The 19,609-nt window shown below is 41.2% G+C and overlaps 1 long non-coding RNA gene across 1 annotated transcript; it reads right to left on the bottom strand.

Annotated features, from left to right (window-relative positions):
• Positions 1-2,452: 2,452 nt before the first annotated feature.
• LOC140719709 (uncharacterized) lies at positions 2,453-15,547 on the bottom strand. Its single transcript, XR_012096980.1, has 3 exons — positions 14,205-15,547; positions 4,218-4,346; positions 2,453-2,822 (listed from the first exon to the last, which is right to left on the bottom strand). It is a non-coding gene; the product is annotated as an uncharacterized lncRNA (long non-coding RNA).
• Positions 15,548-19,609: the final 4,062 nt, after the last annotated feature.

Genomic DNA, 19,609 nt, shown 5'->3' on the forward strand with positions numbered 1-19,609 from the left:
AACTCATCTGATCTCATCTGATATTCTGTTCATTAAAACCAGAGGTTCTTTCCTGTTGCAATTTTGCACACGGGCATCATCTGTTTTCTTGTTAGGCTGTAGCCTGTTTGGGTACTGTGCTTAATTGGTGGTGAATGTCAGTCTTGGATATAATTGTATTATAATTCTATTAAAATAATATTTTAGTTTGAACTGTCTCCTGTGGAACTGACTTTAAAGAAAAACAGCATTCACCCAGCTGTTTTTATATCTCTGTCTATGTAGGGTGGCGGGTTGGTAAAGGGGCTTGTTTTGCTGCTGTTGTCTTGTTTTGTTCTGTTGTTAATTCCAGTTCCCATTTCCGATCTGATGTGTCAATCCATGGCCATTTCTCATTCCGGTGCACAAATCGCCCCCACTCCCCCACCCCCTTCTTCTAGTCTCCACTCTGACCTTTCACTTCTTCTCACCTGCCTATCACCTCTCCGAGTCCCCTCCTCCTTCTCTTTCTCCCACAGTCCACTCTCTTCTCCTATCAGATTCCTTATTCTCCAGCCCTTGGTCTTTCCCAGCCCCCCCCCCCCCCCATGCATTCACCTATCACCTTCCAGCTAGCCTCCACCCCTTGCCTCCACCTTGTTATTCTGGCATCTTCCCCCCCCACCCCCCCCCCCAACTTCCTTCTCAGTCTCTGAAGTAAGATCTTGGCCCGAAATGTCAACTGTTCATTCATTTCCATAGATGCTGTCTGGCCTGCTGAGTTCCTCCAGCGTTTTGTGTGTGTTGCTTTGGATTTCCAGCATCTGCAGAATTTCTAATGTTTGTTCTGTCGTTGTTCTTTGTGTAGTCCTGCTGAATATTGTTGGGCGCCTCAATATGAGGCAACACTTGCAGGCTGCCCCCCGGCTCATGCTTAGGTGTGTTGGTTATTACCGCAAATGGTGCTTTTCACTGTATATTTCAATGTGATAAATAGATCTGAATCTGAAATCGATTCATTTTTAAATTATACCAATAACTCTTGCAAAATTGGCCCAGTTGGTTTGGAGCACAGTCATGCTACAAAGCTGCAGAAGGTTTGTTCATGGCATTTCCTTCTCAGAAATTTGACAGCACTGGCTATAACACAAACCAAGGTTAAACATTTTTGCAGATGCTGGCAGGGAACACAGGAGGCAAGTGGTTCTATTTATTCTTGGCACCCATTTGAGAAAAGTATCAGTGGTTAATTGATTATCCAAAAACACCAGGATTTTGGTGACCATCTGTCAGTGTCAATAATACATTTGCGTCCAACTTTAATTTGTATTGTACAACCACCTATAATGCATTTTGGCCGGGTTTCATGAATTTAATTGGAAGCTTTCACCACTTAGCAATTTTACGACAACAGTGCTCTACACACCGCCTTGATGTTAGAGAAAATGAAACCACATTTTTGATAGCTATGGTTTGGGTGCAGGTCAATGGGAGTAAGCAGTTTAAAGAGTTCAGCATGGACTAGATGGGCTGAAGGCCCTCTTTCTGTGCTGTATTTTTCTAATTATACATTTAGAGTGGTTGAAGATATAGGTCCTGCCCATATCTTCTGTCACATGGACAAGAGGTGTCTTAAGTAACTTACATTTTTTTAAAAAGTGGAAGGTGAGTTTTGTCTTTCTGTAAGCTTTATTTCTTCAGGCCTGGTAAGAGTACATATCTGAAAACGCAGTGTTTACAGAGATCAGCCAAAATGTGTGTGGCATCCGTTAGACTCGTGAGACCATGCATCTGCACCTGGAAGGTCTCCAGGGCGCAGGCCTGGGCAAGGTTGTATGGAAGACCGGCAGTGGCCCATGCAGTGAGTCTTCCCTCTCCACGACACTGATTTTGTCCAAGGGAAGGGTAAGGGCCGATACAGCTTGGCACCGGTGTCGTCGCAGGAGTTGCCAGAGTGAGTTTGAAGACAACGTCGGACTGCCTTAGGGACTCCAGCTCCGGATTTGTCCTCAGGGTTTACTCCCGAAGCCTTTCCCATGAGTGGGTATGGCCGCAAGGCAGCGGAGGTTTGAAATCAGAGTTTTCCCTCTCTTAGATGGACTGCCTTCCCAGGCTGACGAGCTCCATCTACCCGAAAACCAAAATGTATCTACTTAAGATCAAAACAGTGACATACAGTAAGCTACGCTTCCAAAAGCACTATGACCTCTGCTGGCATGGAGCAGAACCTCAACTATATGCATTCCCCACTCTGTCTTTATACCTTTTCTCGCCTGCCTCCCCCTGGGCCCCCTCCTCCTTTCCTTTCTCCTGTGGTCCACTCTCCTCTCCTATCAGATTTACCCTTCCCTAGCCCTCGACTTTTCCCACCCACCTGGTTTCACCTATCACCTTTCAGCTACTCACCTTCCCCCCCCCCAACCTTTTTATTCTGACGTCTTCCCCTTCCTTCTCAGTCCTGAAGAAAGGTCTTGATTGAAACGTCGACTGTCTATTCATTCCCACAGGTGATGCCCGACCTGCTGAGTTCCTCCAGCATTTTTGTGTGTGTTGCTTTGGATTTCCAGTATCTGTAGACGTTTTTGTGTTTATGCATTCTGTAATGAATTGCATACTTCAGTACAAGTTGGCAACTTTAGATTGAACAAGCAAATACTTAAATCTGACATAACAAGGCCATCGGATCAGGATGTGGCTGAATAGTTGGCTGATCACAGCTGTGGCAGCTAGCGTGTCCAGATGTTGGTCCCATTTGATATTAATTGATCCCAGAAAGTTTCTCTGTTGCAGACGATGAATTAGAGAAAGTGATAAGTTCAGTTATGTTGACCTCTGCGCCCAGACGTAATCTTGCCACTTTTTGTCTGGGATTAAATGGAAAAACTAGACACAGTTCAGTTATAATTATTAGGTGAACTATGGAGGAGAAAATGAGTAAGGTGCTTGCTCACATGAATCTGATGATTGCAGTTGTAAATTAAACCATAGAAATAAACTCATATTTCATGTTGAAAAAAAGTCCAGAACAACATAAATTGATTTTGTATGTAGCTTGCACTAGTAGTCTCTTCTTATTTGTTTATGGGTCATGAATGTTGCTGGTAATCAAGTGCTTATTATCTATCCCTAATTTCTCCTAAATTCAGAAGATAATTCAGAGCCAAACATGTCGCTGGGTCTGGAATCACATCTGCATGTGTCAGATTTCGTTCCATGAAGGATATTAGTAAACCAAATGGGTTTCTGTAACACTCCTGTCCTCGCGATTGCTATTACAGTGACTAGCTTGTAACTCCAAATGTATTTAATAAATTGAATTTAAGTTCCCCAGCTGTCATGGTAAGATTTGAACACGTATCTATGGACAAAGTAGACATTGCATAGTAACAATTATTGGGTTGGGTTCCTTTGTAAGCTAAGGAGAGGAAATGAGTGGCCTGCCCAGCATATCATGAACCCCGGCCTCTAGTCTAGAATTAACAATTGTGTCATTGAGGGGAAATTGCACAGTGAGCAAAATTATATTGGACTCTTCCACATTTGATGTACATTCGCCTGCAACACAATCTTTTCGTGTTAGGCATGACCCAAACCATGTCAGAATCAACAGGCATGACCTAAACTATGTCAGGATCAATAGGAATGACCCAAACCAAGTAAGGACTATCAGGCATGACCCAAACCATGTCAGGATCAATAGGAATGACCCAAACCAAGTCAGGACCATCAGGCGAGATCCAAACCATGTCAGGATCGACAGGCATGACCCAAACCATGTTAGGGCTGTTTACACCACTACGTGAATTAGAACTCAAAGGTCTGTAATGGAAAATTCTACCCAGAGCTAGGACCATGCTTTGCCGTATTCTTTTTTTTATCATTTAAAGTAAGGGTTCCCAACCTGGGATCCACCGACCCCTCGGTTAGTGACATAAAAAAGGTTGGGAACCCCTGATTTAAAGGAACAGATTGTTGACTTTGGTGACCTGAATAGGCAGCCTCAGGACTGACTGCAGATTGATGAAGCTACTCCAAAGTCCACAGAAACCTGTACAACTAACAACTAGTACTTTTACCACTGAGAAATATTGTACTAATCAGAATCAGAATCAGACTTTAATCGCCAAGTATCACTAGAAGGTTCATGATATGTTTGGCAGGCCACTCACAGAACATCACAGACCTTTAGGCAGGAGACAAATACGCTATTCTCTGCAAAAAGCTGCCCATGTTTGGTCTTCAGAAACTCAATTTCCTACCTGCATGGATTTGTCTGAAGCTCTGAGTTTTTCATCACATAGATATACGACATCCTGTGAGAGGACTTTCAGCCATGTTTTCATGTACACACACAAAATGCTGGAGGAACTCAGCAGGCCAAGCAGCATCTATGGAAAAGAGTACAGTCAACGTTTCAGGCCAAAACCCTTTGCCTGGACTGCAAGGGCTCAGTATAACACTGACGTAACATTGATATTCAACTGCTTACTACGTAAGTGCCATTGCTATTAGAGCAAGTCAGGGACTGGGTAACTTGTGGCATGTGATTCATCCCCCTAAACCCCAAGGCCATTCCACCATCTACAATGGACAAGTCAAGAATTTATTGAAATACAACATAGAACAGTACAGCACAGGAACAGGCCCTTCGTCCCACAATGTTGAGCCAAACCAGCTAAAAAGTAAATTTAAAAAACCCAAAAACTAATCCTTCTTATCTACATAATGTCGATATCCCTCCATCTTCCTCACATTCATGTGCCCATCTAAATGTCTTTTATAAGCCTCTAATGTATTTACCTCTGCCACCATACCAGGCAGGGTTGGAAATATTCTACTTGCCTGGAAGAGTGTAGCACTAACAACTCTCCTGAAGCTTAACAGCATCCAGGACAAATCCCAGACTAGCCAGCAATGGCCAGATCCTGAAAAATAGATGGAAAATAAAGGCTGTACGTTCTCAAAGGAATTATTTCACCAATTTAAAATTTTATTGAAAAACACTGAGCAGGACAGCACAGTGTAGGCTCTTCAGGGCATGATGTTATACCAACCTTTTAAACTACTCCAAGATCAACTTGATGCTTCCCTCTCACATGTCCCTCTAACTTTCTGTTGTCCATGTACCTAAAAGTCTCTTAAATGTCTCTAACATATCTGTCTCTACCACCAACCCTGGCAGTGTGTTCCACACAGCCAACGCTCTCTGTGTAGAAAAAAACTACCTCTGACACCTCTCCTATATTTTCCTTCAACCATCTTGAAGTTATGCCCTCTCGTATTAGCCATTTCCACTCAGGGGAGAAAAAAGGCACTAGTTGTCCACTGTCTATGCCTTTTATCATCTTATACACCTCTAACAAGCCACCTCTCATCCTCCTTCACTCCAAAAAGAAAAGCCCTAGAAGAAAGAAAGCGTTATTTTGGGCACCGGGATTTCCCACCATTACTGGCTTCCCAGGAGTGCAGACTAAGGCTACTAAAAGCTTCTCATCATTAGGAAATATTTCTACTCTCTAATGACAGCTGGTTGTTGATCAGAAAGGAATTTGCTGAAGTGTCATGTTCCTTGGCTACACTCAAGACTGCTTCACCCTATCTCCACAAAGCTAGGCATTTGCAGTGGCCACTACTGTATTCTGTTGAAGCAGTCATACCCCAAACTCAACACTAATATGATAACAACATATCATGTACAGCTCTTTGCATTGAGGAATAACTGAAACACAAACTGTCCATAGGATAACCTTTATTGAGACAGTAAGATCTCAATTTTGTCATGACATAGTTTGTCCTTAATGATAGACAAAGTACAATGAAAATTAAAAATGCTGATGGTAAAAATATGAAAAAAAAACAGAAGGTGCTAGAAAGACTCAGAAAGTCAAGCGGCGTCTGTGGAGACATCAACACAGTTAATGTTTCAGATCTGGGAGCCTTCTTCAGAACTGGAAAAAAGAAAAACAACTTTTGTTTTAGCAGGAGAGAAGATGATGGAGGGTTGGATAGAACAAAGGGAAATGTATTCTGACTAAGTCCAAATGAATGAGAGCAGTTACAATCACGTGATTCTTTTTTCTCTGTGCCTTGTGTTGTTAATAACGTGGCTAAGGTATATGTCAGTTCCTGAAGGTTGTTGTACCTGGGGATGGTCACAGGGATAAGCTTCCACTACCTATTAAATGCTCCCAATGGTGTGCGCCTCAAATGGCCTCTGACAACCAAGTCCAGCTCCTGGCCTTCATATGTGGCCAGCGGAATCATTTCTACTGACAGGAGAAGAGGCAAAGGCAGGTTACTGGCCCCTTAAAACCAGTTGCTTTGGGCAAATGGGGTGTGTCTGCTGTGGTTGGCAGCTTCTCTAGAAGGAGAACTCTGATCTCAAACCTCTGCTGCATTGTGGCTATACCTACTCATGGGGAAGGTTTCGGGGGTAAACACCGAGGGAAAAATTTGGAGCTGAAGTCACTAAGGCAGTCCTACGTTGAGTTCAATGTTGACTGGCAACTCCTGCGACGCTGCTGGTACCAAACTGTCGGTCTCTGCCGTTCCTTTGGGTTCATCAGATGCACGGAGAGGGGGAGCTTGCTACACGGGCAACAGCTTGCTCTCCATATCATACTGCCCAGGCTTGCGTATCTAGGTACAATATCCATGGACAACTCTGACTGACAGAGGCCTTCAATCAGATCAGAGGGTATATTCCAGCGGGCCGTATGAACAGACTTCGATTTACACCCGTCCCAGAAGGTTTCTTTCCACTAGTCAGGGAGTGAGCCTATCTCCTTAAACAGGACTCTGCTCACAACAGAAGGGTGGATATGTGTGGATGGTGAATTTACAACGCTGCTTCTGTCCTAAATCCCTCCTAAAGCAGAACATAGAACATGTCCTTCCTCTGTCCCATCACTGCTGCACACTGAGGCCTCAATTTCCTTGAAATGGATCTTCACCACCACTACTCCTTGAGTTTAAAATCTCCACAAAAGTCCCGTCTCAATTACTTTCAGGGACTTTCCATCAATACTTGGTTCTACCCTCGCCTGAGGGCTTCAATGTAACAAATGCAGGTCTAGCTGTTAAACATCATTTAGTAGCTAATTGTGTTATACATACACCATTATAATGGTGTTCTCCTGTAAACAGGCCGGGCATTTTCAGGTTAAGTGGCTTGCTCATGTTCGTCATTGCCCAATGTCACAATAAGTTTGTGCCACCAGAAAAGTAAAGAAAAGGGTATTTTAGTTATATTACATAATTTTCCAGCATTCCAAAATATTTGAATATAAAATTAACTTGCATATTGAAGAAATCTCTTAAGATATGTTTTGTTGACAATCTAAATGGATGAAACAAGATAGAGGTATCGTTTGATTTGAAATTTCATTACAATGTCTTCGATTCTTCAGGATACATGTCCTCAATTAGTGAAACTTTGTGCACTATAATGTAAAACACACTAACTTCTGCTCACAATGCATTCACACTTGCTCTGATGCCATTTTGTCATTGTTGAGGTTGCAGTGCTCCGCTTGTTAACAGGATTTATCATATTAGAGCTATGCACTCAAAATGCTGGAGGAACGCAGCAGGCCAGGCAGCATCTACAGAAAAGGAAACATTTTTGACTGTACTCTTTTGCTGCCTGGCCTGCTGAGTTCCTCCAGCATTTTGAGTGTGTTGCTATGATTTCCAACATCTGAAGATTTTCTCTCATTTATCATATTTTATTCTGTCCAGCAGTTCTAAGGTTGCACCTCTTCTAAGAAATCATGGCAAGCTATACGCTCAGTGCCTACTTTATCAGGTACAGGAGTGGACTCAGTGTGGTCTTCTGCTGCTGTAACCCATCCAATTCAAGGTTCAACTTGTGTGTTCAGAAATGTTCTTCTGCACACCACTGTTGTAATACATGGTTACTTAAGTTGCTAGCACCTTCCTGTCAGCTTCAACCAGTCTGGCTATTCTCCTTTGACCTCTCTCATTAACAAGGGCATTTTCACCCATAGAACTGCCACTCACTGGATTTTTTTTTGTTTTTCACACCATTGTGTAAACTCTAGAGATTGTTGTGCATGAAAATCCCAGTTCACCAGTTTCTGAGATACTCAAGCCACCCCATCTGACACCAACTGACATTTCATGGTCAAGGTCATTTAGGTCGCAGTTCTTTTGCTGTTTTGTCTGAACGACAACTGAACCTCCTGACCGTGTCTGCATGCTTTTATGTATCAAGTTGCTGTCAAGTGATTGGCTGATTAGATATTTGTATTAGTGAAGAGGTGTACAGGTGTACCTAATAACGTGGTCACTGGGTGTAAGCAGCAATGTTAATCTGGATGAGATTAAAAGGGGGGGATTATGGAATGACCATTTTGTGAACTTCAGCCATTCTTGAACTTGTTGGTGCAAACAATCCTTATCATAACGTTCGCTCTAATTTTCTTTATACAGCTACGCAGACCAATCATTGCTCTGAGTAGGAAATTTTTAAACAGCTTGAATACTGCACAGCACTTTAAATGTTTTTTCATATAATATGCGTACTATGAATATTTAGAGTGAAAATTTAAAAAACACACGTTTTTGATGTTATTTATTTAGTGAAGGGTATACTGAAATACAACAAAGAAAATCTTCCACATTGTGTTCAGTGGGCTGGCAGGTTATTAACAATGAGCTACTGACTTCTATTTTATGTTTATTGTTCCAACTTAAAACAGTGCTGTAACCTGAAACATTGACAATGTAGACATATTGATGCTCTGAGATGTTTCAAAGTAAAGGTGTAGAACATTTATTATTTAGAAAATTTATGGATTCTATTTATTAACACATAATTAATTTCAGGGTATTTCACAATTAAATTATCACAGATTTCAAAATTATATTAACATAACTTCAAAATTATAATAACATTATGTTCCAGCTGCATGGCAACAAAGGCTATGTGCACGGGAGCATTTCCGTTACTGTGCAACTGTGCACCCATGCAGCTTGAGGGAACATTGCTTAGGAATTCAAATAAAATGTTATCCCTGGAAGTGTTACAGAGGGTACAAACGTTATAATGGAAAGAATGGATCCAGTATGAGGTTAGAACATCACAATTAACAGCATTTCCTCTCTGAAAGCTTACTAAACAGTTAAGTGTTAGATTGTTACCTGAAAGAAAAACATGACAAGGGCCCTAGATCTTCTGAAACTTCTGAAATGTTCAAGTGACTTGGAAACCTGCAAAATATTAGTCTTGAAAGGGAGGAAGCAAAGACAGTTGCCATGATGACAGAAAATTTCCCAAACAACTGCAATCTCCCAATCACTGAAGGAGGTGCCTATTCTCTGGAACAAGTACCCGTACTTGTGGTGAATGAGTCTGGGCTGTCATGGTAATGGATATCCTCTGCAAGTTCAACTCAAGATAAGAAAACCACTCCAAGTTTCCAGGCAGTAAAACATCATCCTACTCTTTAGGACAAACAGGCTTAAATTTTTTTCTGAATCAATCACTCATAGAACCCAAGGCACAAAAGGGCCATATATTCAAAGGCCAGTTTTCTGGTGGTCAATCCTGCATTATAGTTGTTGGTCCAGAATTATATCACTCTGTTTCTCTCACTCTGTATTCAACAATATTTTACAAGGATTAACATGGACAGCAGAACTTTACTCATAATCTGAAAAAACATCTGGTTAGTATCTAGAAGTTTGCAGACAATGTCCATGTACAGCAGGTGATCATAGTATGATCAAATTCACCCTGAGATTTGAGAAGGAGAAACTAAGGTCAGATGTATCAGTATTGCAGTGGAGTAAAGGGAATTACAAAGGCATGAGAGAGGAGTTGGCAGGGCAGAGCAGCAATGGCTGGAATTTCTGGAAGCAATTCAGAAGGCATAGGATATATACATCCCAAAGAGGAAGAAGGACTCTAAAGGGAAAATGACACAATCGTGGCTAACAAGAGAAGCCAAAACCTACATAAAAGTCAAAGAGACGGCATATAATAGAGCAAAAATTAGTAGGATGTTAGAGGACTGGAAGGTTTTTAAAAACCAATAAAAGACAACTAGAAAAGTCATTAAGAAGGTAAAGAAAGAATATGAGAGTAAGCTAGCCAATAATATTAAAGAGGTTACAGAATAAGCCAACAATATTGTAGCAGTACCATCTAAACAACCTCCTATGAGAATATGTTCTTGTTTATTGAGAAGGTAGAACTCTTCTTAGCGGTGATGCTGCCAACACTGGAGAGTAGCATTAGGCATGCCTGCATGATAAAAAAAACCTTGCTTTGCTATTGGGAGCACAGAAGAGTTTGATATCAATGCTGCAAACTCCACCAAGCTCAGATTCGCCGAGACCCATGACAACTCCCTATCTCACATCCGCTGTCACCTTGATATGCAATACTGCTTGTTATGTGGCACAGAGATGTAAATTAGGAACAATAAACACAAAATTCTGGAGGAACTCAGCAGTCAGGCATCATCTATAGAGAAGAATAAACAGTTGGCATTTCGGGCTTCATTAGTATTGAAAAGATAGGGAGAAGACAGAATAAGAAGGTGGGAGGAAGGGAAGGAGCACAAGTTGGCAAGAGATAGATTAAACCAGGCAAGGGGAGAGTAGGTGGGTCAATGAAGTGAGAAGCTGGAAGGAGAAGAGGTAAAGGGCTGAAGATAGAAGAATATGATATGAGAGGAGAGTGCACTGTGGAGGGAAGGGAAGGATGAGGGGCACCAGAAGGAGATGATGGGCAGGTGAAGAGAAGAGACAGAGTATGAGGAGAGCCAGAAAGGGAAACGGAAAAGGAGAGAAGGGAGAAGTGAGGGAAATTACTGGAAGCTAGAGAAATTGCTTTTCATGCCGTCTGGAGCAGGTTTAGATCATGCCCCTTTGAGCTTGTTCTGTGATTTGGTGGCTCATCTAGTTGCAACTTCAACTCCACATTTCTACCTGATTGTGGTAACCTTACCCCTTGTTCATTAAGGATCTGCCTCAATGAATATTCTGCTGGCACAGGCCGATTGAAAAAGTTAGTACCAAAAGCTCACTGCAGTAAGAGTAGCGCAGCCAGTAGGAGTTGTGGTGCCCAATTCTCGGTTTCAGTCCCGACTTCAGCTGCTGTCTGCATGGAATTAGTAAGCACTTGATGTTCTTCTGGATACTTGGTCCTCCCACATCCCATTCACCTACCTAGAGCCTTAATTAATTGGCCACTGTGGAATGACCACAGTGTGCAACCAGGAGGTAGGGAGATGGGGTGTAGTAGAATATTCTGTGTCTCAGTTGATGAAGGCTAGTATGCTTTACACATTCATCACCACCTTGTCTGTCTTCCCATTTTTCAGGGAACTAGGTACTTCTAACCCCAAGGTCTCTCTATTCAACAACACTCCCCAGGGTCCCGTAATTTACTATGCCTTCAGATCTCTGAAAGACCCATTAATACTCTCTCACTATTCCTCTTTCACACTATTTATTTATTTATTATTGAAACTTATGGTAATTTTTATGTCTTGCTATGTACTGCTGCCACGAAACAAATTTCATAATCAGTCCTATCTTTATCCATAACTATTCTGAAAGTACTAGAACTATGGTCGTAAACCCCAAAGTGCTTCCGCACAGACAGATCAACCACTTGCTTAGCCTCATTTCCAAAGAAGAGATGGTGTAGCCCTTTCTCTAGTAAGGATAAATATGTAATGTTCCAGAAAACTTTCCTGAACACACTAAGTGTGCTATCTAATCCCTTAGCACTAAGGCAAGCTGTGTTGAACTAGATATACCTGTCTGACTGCTCCTGTGGCTCCTCCCACAGACCCCTGTATAAAGGCGACTGTGGTCTGCTGCTCTCCCTCATTTTCCCAGGATGTAGTGTTGTTCTTCCAGTCAATAAAAGCCGATATCTCACTTCCTAAGTCTCAGCGTGAGTTATTGATGGTGCATCACAAGCCCAAGCAGTTTGCATGATCTCCAGCCAGAGCTTCTCCTTGGTGCCAATGATGAAATATGAAGCATGCTACAATGATAATCGGCTTCAACTTGAAATTTTTGACAGTTTCAAAAAGTTTTGTCTAAGGCAATTTCACCAATTTCTTTACACGGCCAAACATTTGGGGAGTCCAAATTAGCAGGGACCAAAATAGTAAGGAATATATTTGTCTTTTTCTCATCTGTAATATTATTTTCTACCAACTACTATTAAACTATGCTCAATTAATATTCTGTCTTGATTCAATATCTCAAATTTATGCTACCTATCCAACTGTTGGCATTTTTTGCTCAGTATTTTTTTAAAAATTGTGTAGGCTTAATTGTACTATTGTGAAAACCTTCAACATAGTAGTAAGGAGAGAAAGACTGGCATCGAGTTAAGGAAAAACTTCTCCCAGAGAGTTGTGGGGGTCTGGAATGCACTGCCTCGAAAGGCAGTGGAGGCCAATTCTCTGGATGCTTTCAAGAAGGAGCTAGATAGGTATCTTATGGATGGGGAATCAAGGGATATGGGGACAAGGCAGGAACTGGGTATTGATATTAGATGATCAGCCATGATCTCAAAATGGCGGTGCAGGCTTGAAGGGCCGAATGGTCTACTTCTGCACCTATTGTCTATCTGAGTGTAGCCATCTTTATTTTTAACCAACACACACAAACAAGCTGGATGAACTCAGCAGGTCGGGCAGCATCCGTTGAAATGAGCAGTCAACGTTTCCGGCCAAGACCCTTCGTTTCAGCTTGTATGTACGTATTGATTTGACCACAGCAACTGCGGTGTACTTTGTGTTTATTTTTAACCATCTACTTCCCCCTGCTGGTAAATGAACACTATAGCAACCCTAGACAGACAAACAGCAAATACAAAATGCACATCTCAAATCGGTAAGCCTTATTTTGAGAGAGTGATCCCTCATTTTGTATTCTCCCACAGAATTAAATATCCTCTCCACATTCCCCCATCAGAACCCCTGAGGATCTTACCTTTCCACTTGTTGAGTACCCTGAAAGTGCACATTAATTACTGTATGTACTTTTATTTTCTTAATTTAAGACAGTTGTTAATAAAATTATGTTTTGTTACTTCAAGTACTTGTGTTGACGTACTTTTAAGTGTTTGAGTTTCTTTCAATTGAAATTCTTGATCTCTGAAAACATGACCGCTGTTTCTGTATTGAAACTACTTGGAAAAGCCATTTCAGTTGACTTTTTTTTATTAACAGAATGCTTTTCAGAAACATAATTCTTTTATTAAGGGAAACATGTAGTCCAGATTCCATTGTGATGGTTGATACCTTTTCATCATTTCTGAGATGATAACATAGGAAATTCTGAACTGTATCACAGTTGTGTGCACAAAAACAAAATTTGTAGAGAAGGGAAAACAAGAAAAGCAAAATCATGAAGATTACACTCAAGGGCTTCATTCTAAAGACATTTTCCAAAAACTTATATAATAACAGTTACATAACAATGTTTTCATTACATTCAAATCATCCTTGCAGTGGTTATTTGAGAAAAAACATTGCTGAGAGACCAAGTGAGGGACTTGACACTGTATGACGCACTTAACTGAGTTCCAAGTTGAAAAAAAAGTACTTTTGATCCTTTACTACGAAACCAGCAAAGATGAGCGATCAAAATTAGCGAGATCAGAATCAGCGTAATAAGTGAAGTTAGCAAAACAAGGGAAATATCGAAATAAGTGGTCAACCAAAATATCCAACCTAACCTCAAAGCCTCTAACTAATGAAACCAATGGCACAAAGGGTGAATATGTAACGATTCTCACTTACTTCTACCATGCCTCAACCCATGTGACAAATTACCGTAACCATAATAAATGTGCAATACAAAACAGATACTTGGCTCCTACAATTCTTATAGAATGCTATAACCTTTTCATGCTTGGACTATTTAAATATTTGGAATTATTTTAAAGTAGATCGTTTTCTCATAATTCAAATATATAAAATTTCAGTTCCTAAAAAGCCTGAGTCAAAAGAATCTGGCTGATGTGAAGCATATTCATGGATCATGCATTAATCTTTTTATTATAATGTATATTTGAAGTAATGTTATTCCTCTACAGGAGTAATGATGGCAGTGACATTCCATGGTTATAAGCCTGTAATTTGGCATTTTGTGCTTTCCAAGGCCCCAGACAGAATCAATGTCTCACAGCTTTAGGAAACTGAGTTCAGTCCTGACAATGGATCTGTGTGACGTTTACATGTACTCACCATAATTGTTTAGGTTTCTGCCAAATACTCCAGTTTGGGTGGTTTAATATTCATTTCTAAAGTACTACTTGGTGTACCTGTGACAAAAGGAATCAAAGGAGAGTTGATGGGTATGTGAGAGACAATAAGTTATGGGGGGAGGGGGGGAATGAATCAGATGTGATGCTCTGCTAGGAACCAGCATGGACTGCATGGCTTCCTTCTCAATTGTACATGTAAGTAAGTAAATACCCATCATCTGGATATTACACCCGAGCAAGAATGGGAACTACCAAGAGGACCAGATTCCTTGTTGTGGTTTGGAGGCTTGCGTGCCTCAATGACTGGGAAAGTTATGTTGGCTGGAGTCAGGGCTTTATGCTTTGGCTCTTGGTAGGGTCACCCATGTCAAACAGGTCAAAGGGTAAAGGCTAGATTAAGAGTAGCCGACTGGTCCTCCTGGCTTGGGGGGGGTTCAGCTCAGGGCTAACAACCCTGACTGGTAAAACAAAATTGTTATGGAAACAGCAATGAAGAAACCTTCAACATCTGTGTGTGATGGTATTCCTGAGACTCCACCCAGGACATGCATGACTGACACTAGTGAAAACTGAGAGGAGGCCACCAACACGATGAAGGAAACCCTTAACCCTGCCAGAGATGCAGAGATGGAGGATGCAGAGATGCAGAGATGTGTGTGTGTGTGTGTGTGTGTGTGTGTGTGTGTGTGTGTGTGTGTGTGTGTGTGTGTGTGTGTGTGTGTGTGTGTGTGTGTGTGTGTGTGTGTGTGTGTGTGTGTGTGTGTGTGTGTGTGAGAGAGAGAGAGAGATTTGCTGAACACCTTCCAGATCATGTTCTTTATAACCATAATATTTTATATCTTTTGAATCTTAGTGGCATAAATAACCTAGTTTTTGCAAAGTAGATTACATCTTTGTGTGCAACCTAATCTGAATACAGGTAATTTTCTTTTTATTTTTAAAGTAAATGTTGATAAAGCAATTTGCTTTAAAAGAAAGCTCTTGATACAATGTTGGAAAGTGTATGGTCATGCACTTTGGTGGAAGAAATAAATGGGCAGACTATTATTTAGATGGGGAGAGTATTCAAAATGCAGATACAAAGGGACTTGGGAGTCCTTGTGCAAGATACCCTAAAGGTTAACCTCCAGATTGAGTTGGTGGTGAAGAAGATGAATGCAATGTTGGCATTCATTTCTAGAGGTATAGAATATAAGAGCAGGGACGTGATGTTGAAGCTCTATAAGGCACTCGTGAGACCACACTTCGAGTATTGTGTGCAGTTTTCAGCTCCTTATTTTAAAAAGAATGTGCTGACATTGGAGAGGGTTCAGAGAAGATTTACGAGAATGATTCCAGGAATGAAAGGATTACTGTATGAGGAACGTCTGGCAGCTCTTGGGCTGTATTCCCTGAAGTTCAGGAGAATGAGGGGGGATCTCATAGAAATATTCCAAATGTTAAAAGGCCTGATCAGATTATGGTAGATATGGCAAAGTTATTTCCCATGGTAGGGGAGTCTAAGACAAGAGGGCACAACTTCAGGATTTAAGAATGTCCATTTAGAACAGAGAATGGAGAGAAATTACTTTAGTCAGAGGGTGGTAAATCTGTGGAATTTATTGCCACGAGTGGCTGTGGAAGCCAAAACATTGGGTATATTTAAGGCAAAGATAGATAGGCTCATGATTAACCAGGACGTCAAAGGGTATGGGGAGAAGGCAGGGGAGTGGGGATGACTGGAAGAATTGGATCAGCCCATGATTGAATGGTGGAGCAGACTTGATAGGCCGAACGGCCTACTTCTGCTCGTATATCTTATGGTCTTATCATGAAAATAGATTGATAAATATACAATATGAGCATTTTAAACAGTACATTTTAAAGACTGTACAAGTACATATATGCTACATTTTTGTCATTGTAGCAGGAAATGTTAACACTGTAGCTTTTTTTACTTCTTTAAGGCAAGAAATTGATTCAAATGTGATTCAAATGACTATCTTAAATAATTTGTTACAATTATAAACATGGATCTATATCTTCGTTCAATCCTGATTTGACAGTGATTTATTTATTTGATACTCTGTAACATTTTGGGAGAGTACAATGTAAAAGAGAAAAGTTAAAATATTATTGCAAGATGTTTCCTGTTTTTTGCAATGATGATAACACTACCAGAATTATAAAAGGTTCAAAAGCTAGTTTTTTGGCCGACGCTAAAGGAAAGGAACTATTTAAATATGTCATATTTCATATCTTGGAAATGCTATCTCAGAAATTTCAAATTTCACAGCAAATTTATTATCTATTATGTATATGTTATTATATTACCTTCAGTTTCATTTTCTTTCAGGCATTTACATAAAAATAAAGAAATACAATAGAATTTACAAAAAACTATACATAAACTCAAGATTGATTAAGCAAGGTTCAAAAGAAGACAAATTGTGCAAATAAAAAACTAACACCAAGACCACGAATTGTAAAGGGTCTTCAAAAGTGATTCTGTCAGTAGTGGAATCAGTTCAGAGTTGAGGTGAGTAAAGTTATCATGCCAGTTCAGGAGCCTGATCTTTGTAGGGTAATAAATGTTCCTAAACCTGGTAGTGTGGGATGTAAGGCCTCTGTACCTCTTGTTCGATGCTAATAGCAAGAAGAGAGGATGGCCTGGATGGTGGGGGGTCTTTGAAGATCGATGCTGCTTTCTAGTGGCAGCACTCCATGCAAATGTCCTCAGTGGTGGGGAGGGTTTTGCCTGTTATGGAATGGGCTGCATCCACAATTTCCTGTGGTCATTTCTGTTCCTGGGCTTCGGAGTTTCCATACCAGACCGTGATGCAACCAGTCAGGATGCTCTCCACTGTGCATCTATAGAAGTTCGTCAAAGTTTTTGGTGACATGCAAAACTTCTAAGACTGTTGCAGTATTGTTGTGTCTTCTTTATGGTGGCGCTTACCTGTTGGTTCCACAACAGATCCTCTGATATAACACCAAGGAATTTTAAGCTACTGACCCTCTTCACCTTCTATCCCCTAATGAGGACTGGCTGATGGACCTCCAGCTTCTTCCTCCTGTAGTTGATAATCAGTGCTTTGATTTTGTTGACACTGAGTGAAAGGTTGTCATTGTAGCACCACACAACCTGATTTTCAATCTCCCTCCTCTACAATAATTCACCACCGCCTTTAATTTGGCCAACAACAGTGGAGTCATCAGCAAAATGAAATACAGCATTTTATCATTGTCTCCCTTCTTACCACCCTGCATTTCTCCCTCTGTTCAGTTGAACAAGATCAATATATTTTTCTTATGTTTGTATAAATTCAAGGTTTTCAAAAGCCCGAGATGCATGTGCATCTTCTTGTGATAATTTCAGCTCCAAGTATCAGCCTGTGCCACTCAATGCTACAAATCTTACAATATGTTCCTTCTCCAGCTCAGTGCAATTCTCTGTCAGAAGGCTTCAAGCATTAAACTTCATTTGGTATTTTGTAAATGAAGTTCTGTTTGAGCATGTGCCTTTAAACATGCTGCAGTATAATGATCAGAATTATCTCATAAGCAAGTTTACATTACAATATGCAGTCCACAGTGTAAGCAGAATTGCAAAGAATCTCACACACCATTACCTGTGGGTACAAGCGAAGTACTGCTGACTGAAAATCCTCAGTGCAGACTAAGACACTTTGGCTCATGAGGGTTTGTAAGGGGAAAGAGCAGATCGGTAATGTGATGAGGATATGAGGATTCTACAACTAGGAGGATCTTCTGCAATCAAGAACATAAATACCAAAAGGTGTGTTACCTACTGGATATGAAATATCTCACAGCGGCAGGGAGGACATAGAGGAGGACAGTAGTAAATCAGCTGTCGCGGGTCATGTTAAAGTAAATGATGTTAGCATGAATAAGACTGAAGTGTAATTGAAAGGGTATTTGGAGTTAGGATCTAAATTAAAAAGCTTGGCCTCAAGAGTGTGAAAACTGAATTGCTGTGCATAGCCAAGGTGAAACGAGAACTAGGAGTGCTCCATCTTCATAGCCAGAAAGGATCATCATCGGGTGTGGGGTGTGGGGACAGAGGGAAGAGCGCAAGTCGGTAAGAATGCAGATGATGATGAAATAGCATACTGTATATAACTTTGCTGATGATAATACTGACGTTGGCCAAATTAAAGGTGGTGGCGAATCAACAAAAAGGGACAGAGATTGACTATGACCTCTTGGCTTCCAAACAAAAACTGCCTTCGGTAATCACTCGGAAAATGTGCAGCTCGCGTGGTTGATGATTGGCGTCAGTTGCTCTCCAATCTCGGCAATCCATTTGTAAACGTTTCATCACCATGTGAAGGGACATCATCAATATGCTGTTCACAAAGATGCACTTTGCTTGGCCTCCAGTGCAAGGAGTGGTCCACAGCCAAGGGCTGGAGACTGACCATGTTTCAAGTTTGTGATCCCTCCCTTGTGGCGCATCTTTAGAATTTTGTCTTTTTTTTTTACGAGGCCGAGTTGCTAGCTTCGATGCTCAACCCAGCACGGATGCGAAGTGTGCAGGGAGCCAGCAGGATTCGAACCCAGGACCTCTTGCCTTGAAGTCCGGTGCTGATGCCACTACACCACCATCTAGCTATGTTTCTAGTCACCACACTGTATATTGAGGGATGCACTGAAGCATGGGCCAACCATTGCAAAGGCATGTAAGGGAAAGAGAAGTTCCTTTCGGCACTTTTCCCAGGACTACTAATAAGGTGGGTTCCATCCGATGAAGGATAAGTTCAGTTTCTGGTGCTAAGGGTAAATGGGGAGGTGAGAAAGGCTGGCTTCAAACTGATAAGGTCAAGGAATAATGAGAGTATACAAAACGAAGAGTTTAAAAACAATGCATGAGAACAAAGGGAAGAATAATGTATAAGGGGGCTCGTTGATGGCAAGGAGGCAAATGCTGCTGTGAAACGGAACGTGGTTAACCATAAGACAAGTGGAAAATCTAATACGAGGAAATCTGCAGATGCTGGAAATTCAAACAACAACACACACAAAATGCTGGTGGAACACAGCAGGCCAGGCAGCATTGTCGACGTTTCGGGCTGAGACAGTGCTTCTCCTATAGATGCTGCCTGACCTGCTGTGTTCCACCAGCATTTTGTGTGTTGTTATTGTTTGGAAAGTCTAATAAATGAGTTCATCTCTGCATACAGCAACATATATAGTATGTATGTCTAGGAAAACAGGAGAGTGGGAGGCAATTGTGCTTTGAAAGAAATAGGAAAGAGCCTGAATTATGGAGCTATTGCTATAGAAAAATCAGGAATGGGTGGTGGAGTAAAAATAGGGGAAGATCTAATGCAGGGTTCCCAATTTGGATCCACAGACCCCTCAGTTAATGGTAGGGGTCCATGG

The sequence above is a fragment of the Hemitrygon akajei genome, chromosome 32 (genome assembly GCF_048418815.1).
Source record: "Hemitrygon akajei chromosome 32, sHemAka1.3, whole genome shotgun sequence".
Lineage (NCBI taxonomy): Eukaryota > Metazoa > Chordata > Chondrichthyes > Myliobatiformes > Dasyatidae > Hemitrygon > Hemitrygon akajei.